Source organism: Orcinus orca, chromosome 1 (assembly GCF_937001465.1).
Source record: "Orcinus orca chromosome 1, mOrcOrc1.1, whole genome shotgun sequence".
In the NCBI taxonomy this organism is placed as follows: Eukaryota; Metazoa; Chordata; class Mammalia; order Artiodactyla; family Delphinidae; genus Orcinus; species Orcinus orca.
Window position 1 is genome coordinate 103114128 of NC_064559.1, and position 9922 is coordinate 103124049.

The following is a 9922-nucleotide window of genomic DNA, read 5'->3' on the forward strand; positions in this document are numbered from 1 at the left end:
TCATCACAGTGGGAACAGGAAGAGGGAGGGGTCAGAGGAGCTGCTTGAGTGGACAGAAGATTGAGAGGTCCACTGACAACATCCCAGAAGCCTGGGAGAGGGGCTTGCGAGCCCTGTGATGAGAATGCTTGGGAGGTACCTGGTACAGTACTTAACGTTAGGGCTCTGGAGTCAAGCAGACCTGTGCTCAAATCCTGCCTGTTACTGTCAACTTTATGACATATCGATAAGAATAGGTACCACCTATTGCCCATTTTCTATTGGCCAGGCATCTGCTGAGCTCTTAATATGCTTTATCTCATTTAATCCTCACAGCAACACTTTGAGTTGAGTATTCTTATTGTCCCCACATTACAGATGAAGAAACTGAGCTGCAGAGAAGTTAAGCAATTTGTCCAAGGTCACAAAACTTTTTAAGTGGTAGAGCTGTGATTCATACCTAGGTCTGACTCCGAAGTCTATGCCTTTAGTCAAATAACTATTGAGTAGACAGGGAAGAAGTCAGAAAAACAGATTTGAGAATCAAGTCCAGTTATTCTCGTCATTAGAGACCAACAGTCCCAGCCTGCAGGGCAATATCATAATTATTTAAGAGTCCACACTCAGGAGCCAGATCTTCTGGGTTCAAATTCTGGCTTTGCTACTTACAGGCTATGTAACCTTGAACAAGTTACTCAGCCTCTTTGTCCCTCTGTTTTCTCCTATGTAAAATGGAGACAATAACAGAACCTACCTCAAAGCGTTGCTCTAGGATTAAGTTACTATGTCTACAACACCTAGAACAATGCTTGGCACTATATAAATATTGACTATTATTAGTCATGCAACTTTTTCTCAGTTTAAGTTTAGGAAGTTGGAAGGAGAAAGACAAAATCCTGGTAGACAGGTTATATGCCAGGGAATATTATAAAGCCACATAATTCATCTTCCAACCAGCAGGTCCCTCCCTACCCTCAAGCTACACAAAATAATGCTTTGTTGAAAGAGCAAGAGCTTTGGAGTCACAAAGACTTGGGTTCAACGCTTACTTCACCACCTCCTCTGTAGCCCTGGGCAAGTTACTTGACCTCTTTGAGCTTCAGTTTTCTCATTTGTAAGACAGACCCAATTATATCCAAGTGGCAGGACTGTTAGGAGGAATAAAGGAGATAATTATATAAAATACGCATATTGGTGTTTCTCAGCCATACACAGAGGCAGAAGCAAGGTTCTTTATTCTAGCAAAGTCTTGCTCAGGAAGAAAAGGCAGACCTTTGGTACTGAGTTGGTCAAACATTAATTAAGGGCAGCCTCTTCTGCTAGATCTCTACCAAATGACACCGCACATTTGTGCCAGTAAAAGCTCTTTCCATTCTAGCTTATCAAGTCATAAAACAAGGGAATAACTAAATGTTAGTCATTTTCAGGGGACTTCCTATGGGGAACTTAAGCTTATAAAACACTGCAGACAAATGAGCATCACAGTTTGGGTTCAAAGCAACCTAGGGGTCAGAAGACCTAGGTTCTCCTTTTTGACTTTGAGCAAGTTATCTAACTTTGCCGGATAACTTGAAAATTGGGGAAAACAATATCCATCCCTGTAGAGTTTTGTAATGACTAAATGCCATAATATATAACCTACACTGATTCTTTCCTGCCTTTCTCCTTTTCAAATAGACCAGACATCTCTCTTCCCCCTAAGGTTAATCCCTCCTCCTGTGCTCTAGTTTTCAGCTCCTCCCTGACCTCTAAGAGATTTCACTCCACCAGTCATCTACTCTCTTCTATACCTTCTTCCCATCACTCCCTCTACCAGCTCATTCCACTCATTTCCATCAGTGTTTATGTATGCCTAAATCTTCCTACTAGAAGAAAAAATTACTCCCTCAGATCCATATTCCACAAATTTCTTGAAAAAAAATTAATCTCACCTGCTCTCTCCATTTCCTCACCTCCTCCTTCTTAATTCTTTCTGCTCTACATTATGTCCATATCACTCCACTGAAAATGTTTTCGCCTAAACTACCAAAAAACTCCCTCCAATAGATAATTTTTAGCCTTTAATATATTTGACCTTTCAGCAGGATTCACTCTTGTTAGCTATTCCTTCTTTTAAAACATTCTCCCCTTGGGTTCCACAAGGTCTCCTTCTTCCGATTTTGCTCCTGCCTCTCAGGTTTATTCTTATTCTCCCTTGTTGGCATCTCTTCTTCCTTAAATGTTGATCTTTCTTAAGGATATTGCCTCGGCCCTTTTCTCTTCCCACATTAACTCTGCCCTGGGTAGTTTCATTCACCACACCTCTTCTCCCATTCAGTTACCATCAATATTGTAAAAACCCCACTTGGATGTTCCACAGGCTGCTCAAACTCAACATAAAAATTACAGTCATGAGTTTCCAGTCTGGCATGTAAGAAGTTTGGAAGTCAGCACTCCACCTTAACAACAAGTAAAAAGTTGAACAAACTGAGAAATCAAAACTCTTCTTAGATCCATGGGAGAAGTGAGGTCACAGGGAAAACCACTGCCCCCCAAATTGGATAGGTCAACAGGAGAATATAAAGAATCACAACCCACTAGAACAGACTCGTCCATAAGAATCAGTGTCAGAGTAGGGACATCTGAACTGTAACTGATAAATTACTGGAGGCTCAATGTGGGCAAGTCTGAAAGACAAAAACTCCAGGGAGGCCCAGTCATTGGGAGGCCCCCACACTTCTAAAAAGTTTAGCTCCTGAAGTTCCACCAGGTTCTCACAGTGACTATTAAAAAAAAAATCCCAAAGTGCTTCCAGCGGGGAGAAGAGAAACGAACCATTATGAAATACTCCAGAGCATTCTGTTTTTCTTAACAAGGTCTGTCCTCAGAAGAAACTATTAAAACCAGAACTTGCTAGGGTTTTATCAGAGCCTAACTGACCTGAGGCAAGGGAAACACCCAACTCCAGCTGGCTCTAGCCTTCCACAGTTGGGAGAAGGAAATACCAAACTTCAGCCCACTGTAGCCACCTTGTTCCACCTAAAGGGAGGTAGGGAGGAACTGAGAAGTATGTGTGAAGTCCACAGTCTAGAAGCACAGGCCTACCAAAAGACTGAGATTAATCAGGACTATAGAATGCTTCCCCTCCCCTGACACCTTACCAGTACTGTTACTAAAGGCCTATTTACAGCAGTTCCTTTTACCTAGTACATCATGTCTGGGTATCAAAAGTTACAAGACATACTAAAAGGCAAAAAATACAGTTTGAAGAGACAGAGCAAGCATCAGAACCAGACTCAAATATGGCACTGTTGTTGGAATTATCTGACAGGTAACTTAAAACAACTATGATTAATATGCTAAGAACTCTAATGGATATAATAGACAGCATGCAAGAACAAATGGGCAATATAAGCAGAAAGATAAAAATTCTAAGAAACAGCAAAAAAGAAAAGAGATCAAAAACTCAGCAACAGGGCTTCCCTGGTGGCACAGTGGTTGAGAGTCCACCTGCTGATGCAGGGGACATGGGTTCATGCCCCGGTCCGGGAGGACCCCACATGCCACGGAGCGGCTAGGCCCGTGAGCCATGGCCACTGAGCCTGTGCATCCGGAGCCTGTGCTCCGCAACAGGAGAGGCCACAACAGTGAGAGGCCCGCATACAGCAAAAAAAAAACAAAACTCAGCAACAGAAATGAAGAATGCCTTGAATGGGCTTATTAGTAGACTGGACATGGCTGAGAAAAGAATCTCTGAGCTTGAGTATATCTCAGTAGAAACCTCCAAAACTGAAAAGCAAAGAAAAAAAGGTCTGAGAAAAACAGAATATTCAAGAACTGTAGAATGACTAAAAAAGGTGTACCATATGCATATTGGGAATACCAGAAGGAGAAGAAAGAGAGAAGAACAGAAGAAATATTTGAAACAATGATTGAGAACTCCCCCAATCAATGTGAGACACCAAGCCACAGATCCAGGCATCTCAAAGAACACCAAGCAGGATAAATGCCCAAAACACTATACCTAGGCATATCATTTTCAAACTACAGAAAATCAAAGATAAAGAAAAAATCCTGAAAGAAGCCAGAGGGAAAGAACACCTTACCTATAGAAAAGCAAAGGTAAGAATTACACCCAGCATTATGCAAGCAAGAAGAGAGTAGAGTGTAATATTTAGTGTTCAGAGGAAAAAAAAATCCTAGAGTTTTGTATCTTGTGAAATTACCCTTCAAAAATGAAGGAGAACACACTAACAAACGTAGTAAGGTAGATAGCTAGTGGGAAGCAGCCGCATGGCACAGGGATATTGGCTCGGTGCTTTGTGACAGCCTGGAGGGGTGGGATAGGGAGGGTGGGAGGGAGGGAGACGCAAGAGGGAAGACATATGGGAACATATGTTTATGTATGACTGATTCACTTTGTTATAAAGCAGAAACTAACACACCATTGTAAAGCAATTATACCCCAATAAAGATGTTAAAAAAAAAAAAAAAATGAAGGAGAGGACTTCCATGGTGGTACAGTGGTTAAGAATCTGCCTGCCAATGCAGGAGACATGGGTTCGAGTCCTGGTCCGGGAAGATCCCACATGCCACGGAGGAACTAAGCCCGTGCACCACAACTAGTAAGGCTGCACTCTAGGGCCCGTGAGCCACAACTACTGAAGCTCGCATGCCATAACTACTGAAGCCCGTGCGCCTAGAGCCCATGCTCCGCAACAAGAGAAACCACCGTAATGAGAAGCCCATGCACTGCAACAAAGACCCAACACAGCCAAAAATAAATAAATTAATTTTTTTAAATGAAGGAGAAATAAAGATTTTCTTAGACAAATAAAAACTGAAGGAATTTGTTGCCAGTAGATCTGTCTTGCAAGAAGTGTTAAAAGAAGTTCTCGGGACTTTCCTGGTGGTCCAGGGGCTAAGACTCCACGTTCCCAATGCAGGGGGCCTGGGTTCAATCCCTGGTCAGGGAACTAGATCCCACATGCGTGCCTCAACTAAAGATCCCGCATGCTACAACAAAGGTCCTGCACACATCAGCGATATCCCGTGTGCCACAACTAAGACCCGGCGCAGCCAAATAAATAAATAAATATACAAAAAAAAAGTTTTCTAGGGAGAAGGAAAATTATATAGGTCAGAAATTTGCAACTACATAAAGAAAGAAAGAGCATCAGAAATGGAGTAAGTGAAGGTAAAATTAAAACTTTTATTTTTCTTATTCTTAATTGATCTAACAGAAAATACATTGTTCAAAATAATAATAGCACTGTATTCAATTATGCAACAGGAAAAAAAATCTGTAAGGACATAGTTGAATTCAACAGTACCATCAACTGGATATAACTGACATCTATAGACTACTTCATCCAACAACAGTTGGATTCTTCTCAAGTCCATATGGAACATACACCAAGATAGACCATATCCTGGGCCATAAAACATACCTTGACACATTTAAAAGAAATCATACAATGACTGCTCTAATACCACAATGAAATTAAACTACAAATCAATAATATGGAGATTAAAAGCACACCTCTAAATAACATATGTGTCAAAGAAGAAATCTCAAGCAAAACTTAAAAATATTTTGAACTAAATAAAAATAAAAACACAACTTATCAAAAGTTGTGGGATGCAGTGAAAGCAGTGCTTAGAGGGAAAGTTGTAACATTGAATGCATATATTATAAAAGAAGAAAGCTCTAAAATCAATTACCGGGACTTCCCTGGGGGCGCAGTTGTTAAGAATCCACCTGCCAATGCAGGACACACAGGTTCAAGCCCTGGTCTGGGAAGATCCCACATGCCACGGATCAACTAAGCCCATGCGCCACAACTACTGAGCCTGCACTCTAGAACCTGTGAGCCACAACTACTGAGCCCACGTGCCACCACTACTGAAGTCCATGTGCTCTAGGGCCCATGTGCCGCAACTACTGAGCCCACGTGCTGCAATTACTGAAGCCCACACGCCTAGAGCCCATGCTCTGCAACAAGAGAAGCCACCACAATGAGAAGCCTGCGCACCACAACAAAGAGTAGCCCCCACTTGCCACAAGTAGAGAAAGCCTGCACACAGCAATGAAGACCCAACACAGCCCAAAAAAATCAAATACCCAAGCTTCCACTTTAGGAAACTAGAAAAAGAAGAGCAAATTAAATCCAAAGTAAGCAGAAAAAAGAAGAAGAAGACAGCAACTTAGAGCAGAAACCAAGGAAACTGAAAACAGCAAGTCAATAGGGAAAGTCAACAAAACCAAAAGCTAGTTCTTTGAAAATATCAATAAAATAAAAAAGAGAGAGAACACAAACTACTAATATCAGAAATGAAATAGGGACATCACTACGGATCCCATGGACATTAAAAAGATAATAAAGGAATACTATAAACAACTCTATGCCCACAAATTTGATAACGTAGATGAAATGGACCAATTCCTTCAAAGACACAATCTGTCAAAGTTTACAGAAGAAGAATAGATAATCTGAAAGCACTAGGCCCAGATTGTTTCAGTGGTGAATTCTACCATACAGTTAAGGAAGTACACCAATTCTATATATAATCTCTTTCAGAATGGAAAAGCAGTGAGAATACTTCTTAACTCATTCTGTGAGGCAAGCATTACACTAATACAAAGATCAGACAAAGGTGTTACAAGAAAACAAACTACAGACCAATATATCTCATGAACACAGATGCAAATATCTTCAATAAAATATAGTTGACTCTTGAACAACACAGGTTTGAACTGTATGGGTCCACTTATATATGGAGTTTTTTTCTAATATGTACATACTACAGTACTACATGATATGCAGTAGTTCAATACCACATGATTGAATCCATAGATGTGTAACTATGGAAACAGAGGCCAGACCATAAAGTTAAACACAGATTTTTGGCTGTGGGGAGGGTGCCCTTAAACCTCTCATTGTTCAAAGGCCACCTACACTAGCAAATCGAACTCAACAATGTATAAAAAGAGTTACACACAGCGACCAAGGGAGATTTATCCTAGATAGGCAAGGTTGATTCAGCATTCAAAAATCAATTAATGATATAGGACTTCCCTGATGGCGCAGTGGTTAAGAATACGCCTGCCAATGCAGAGGACCTGGGTTTGATCCCTGGTCTGGGAAGATCCCACATGCCATGGAGCAACTAAGCCCGTTCGCCACTACTGAGCCTGCGCTCTAGAGCCCGCAAGCCACAACTACTGAGCCCACGTGCCACAACTACTGAAGCCTAGGCTCCTAGAGCCTGTGCTCTGCAACAAGAGAAGCCACTGCAATGAGAAGCCCACTCACCACAACCAAGAGTAGCCCCCGCTCGCCGCAACTAGAGAAAGCCCGCGTGCAGCAACAAAGACCCAACAGAGCCAAAAATAAATGAATAAAAATTAAAAAAAAAAAAAAACTTAAAAAAAGTCAATTAATGACACAAATGAACTTACTTACAAAACAGAAACAGATTCACAGGCTTAGAAAACAAACTTATGGTTACCAAAGGGGAAAGGTGGGGGGGAGGGATAAATTAGGATGTTGGAATTAACATATACACACTACTACATATAAAATAGATAATCAACAAGGACATACTGTATAGCACAGGAAACTCTACTCAGTACTCTGTAATAACTTATATGGGAAATCTGAAAAAGAATAGATATATGTATATGTATAATTGAATCACTTTGCTGTACACCTGAAACTAACATAACATTGTAAATCAACTATAGTCCAATATAAAATAAAATTTTTTTAAAATATAAATTAATGTAATCCACCAAATCAAGCTAAATAAGAAAAATCACTTGATCATATCAGCATATACAGAAAAAGCATTTGATAAAACCCAACACCTATTTGTAATAAAAACTATCAGTAAACTATGAATAGAGGGAAACTTCCTCAACCTGATGAAAAACATCTACCAAAAAAACCCTACAGCTAACATCATACTTAATGCTGAGAAACAAGTAGCTTTCCCACTGAGATCAGGATTAAAGTAAGAATACCCACTTTCACCACTGCTTTTCAATATCATACTGAAAGTCCTAGCTGATGCAATAAGAGAGAAAAAGTAAACAAAAGATAGGCTGAATGGGAAGGAAGAAGTAAAACTGTCTTTGTTCACAGATGACATAATCATTTATGTAGAGAATCCAAAAGAATTGACAAAAAAATCTCCTAGGAAATGCAAATCAAAACTACAATGAGGTATCACCTCACACCGGTCAGAATGGCCATCATCAAAAAAATCTACAAACAATAAATGCTGGAGAGGGTGTGGAGAAAAGGGAATTCTCTTGCACTGTTGGTAGGAATGTAAATTGATACAGCCACTATGGAGAACAGTATGGAGGTTCCTTAAAAAACTAAAAATAGAACTACCATATGACCCAGCAATCCCACTACTGGGCATATACCCAGAGAAAACCATAATTCAAAAAGAGTCATGTACCACAATGTTCACTGCAGCACTATTTACGATAGCCAGGACATGGAAGCAACCTAGGTGTCCGTCGACAGATGAATGGATAAAGAAGATGTGGCACATATATACAATGGAATATTACTCAACCATAAAAAGAAACCAAATTGAGTTATTTGTAGTGAAGTGGATGGACCTAGGGTCTGTCACACAGAGTGAAGTAAGTCAGAAAGAGAAAAACATATACTGTATGCTAACTCATATATATGGATCCTAAAAAAAAAAAAAAAAAGGTTCTGATGAACCTAGGGGCAGGACAGGAATAAAGACGCAGATGTAGAGAATGGACTTGAGGACACCGGGAGTGGGAAGGGTAAGCTGGGACAAAGTGAGAGAGTAGCATTGACATATATACACTACCGAATGTAAAATAGATAGCTAGTGGGAAGCAGCTACACAGCACAGGGAGATTAGCTCAGTGCTTTGTGACCACCTAGAGGGGTGGGATAGGGAGACACAAGAGGGAGGGGATATGGGGATATATGTATACCTATAGCTGATTCACTTTGTTATACAGCAGAAACTAACACAACATTGTAAAGCAATTATCCTCCAATAAAGATGTTAAAAAAACACAATCTCCTAGAACTAATATCCAATAAAGATATTTAAAAAAAGAACAATCTCCTAGAACTAATAAGTGATTATAGCAAGGTTGCAGGATACAAGGTTAATATACAAAAGTCAATTGCTTTCCTATATGCCAGCAATGAACAAGTGGAATTTGAAATTAAAAATACAATACTATTTACAATAGCACCCCCCAAAAATGAAATACTTAGATATAAATCTAACAAAATATGTATAAGATCTATGAGGAAAACTACAAAACTTTGATGAAAGAAATCAAAGAACTAAATAAATGGAGAAATATTCCACATTCACAGATAGAAGACTCAATATTGTCGAGATGTCAGTTCTTCTGGATGTGGAGGGTATTGTGCTTAGTGAAATAAGTCAGACAGAGAAAGACAAACACTGTATGTTTTCACTTATATATGCAATCTAAAAAATAAAACAAATGAACAGGTAAAACAGAAACAGACTCACGGATACAGAGAACAAACTAGTGACTACCAGAGAGGAGAAGGGTGGCAGGAAGGGCAAAATAGGTGAAGGGGATTAAGAGGTACACACTACTAAGTGTAAAATAAATAACTTACAAGGATGTAATGAACAGCACAGGGAATATAGTCAACGTTTTATAATAACTTTGTATATAGTATAATCTATACAAATATCAAAAACTATGTTGTATGCCTGAAACTAATATAATATTGTAAGGCAACTATATTTCAAGAAAAAGAAGAAAAAATGTCAGTTCTTCCCAACTTGATCTATAGATTCAATGCAATCCTAATTAAAATCCCAGAAATTTGTTTTGTGGATATAAACAGATTCTAGAGTTTATACGGAGAGGCAAAGACACATAACAGCCAACACAATATTAAAGGAGATGAAC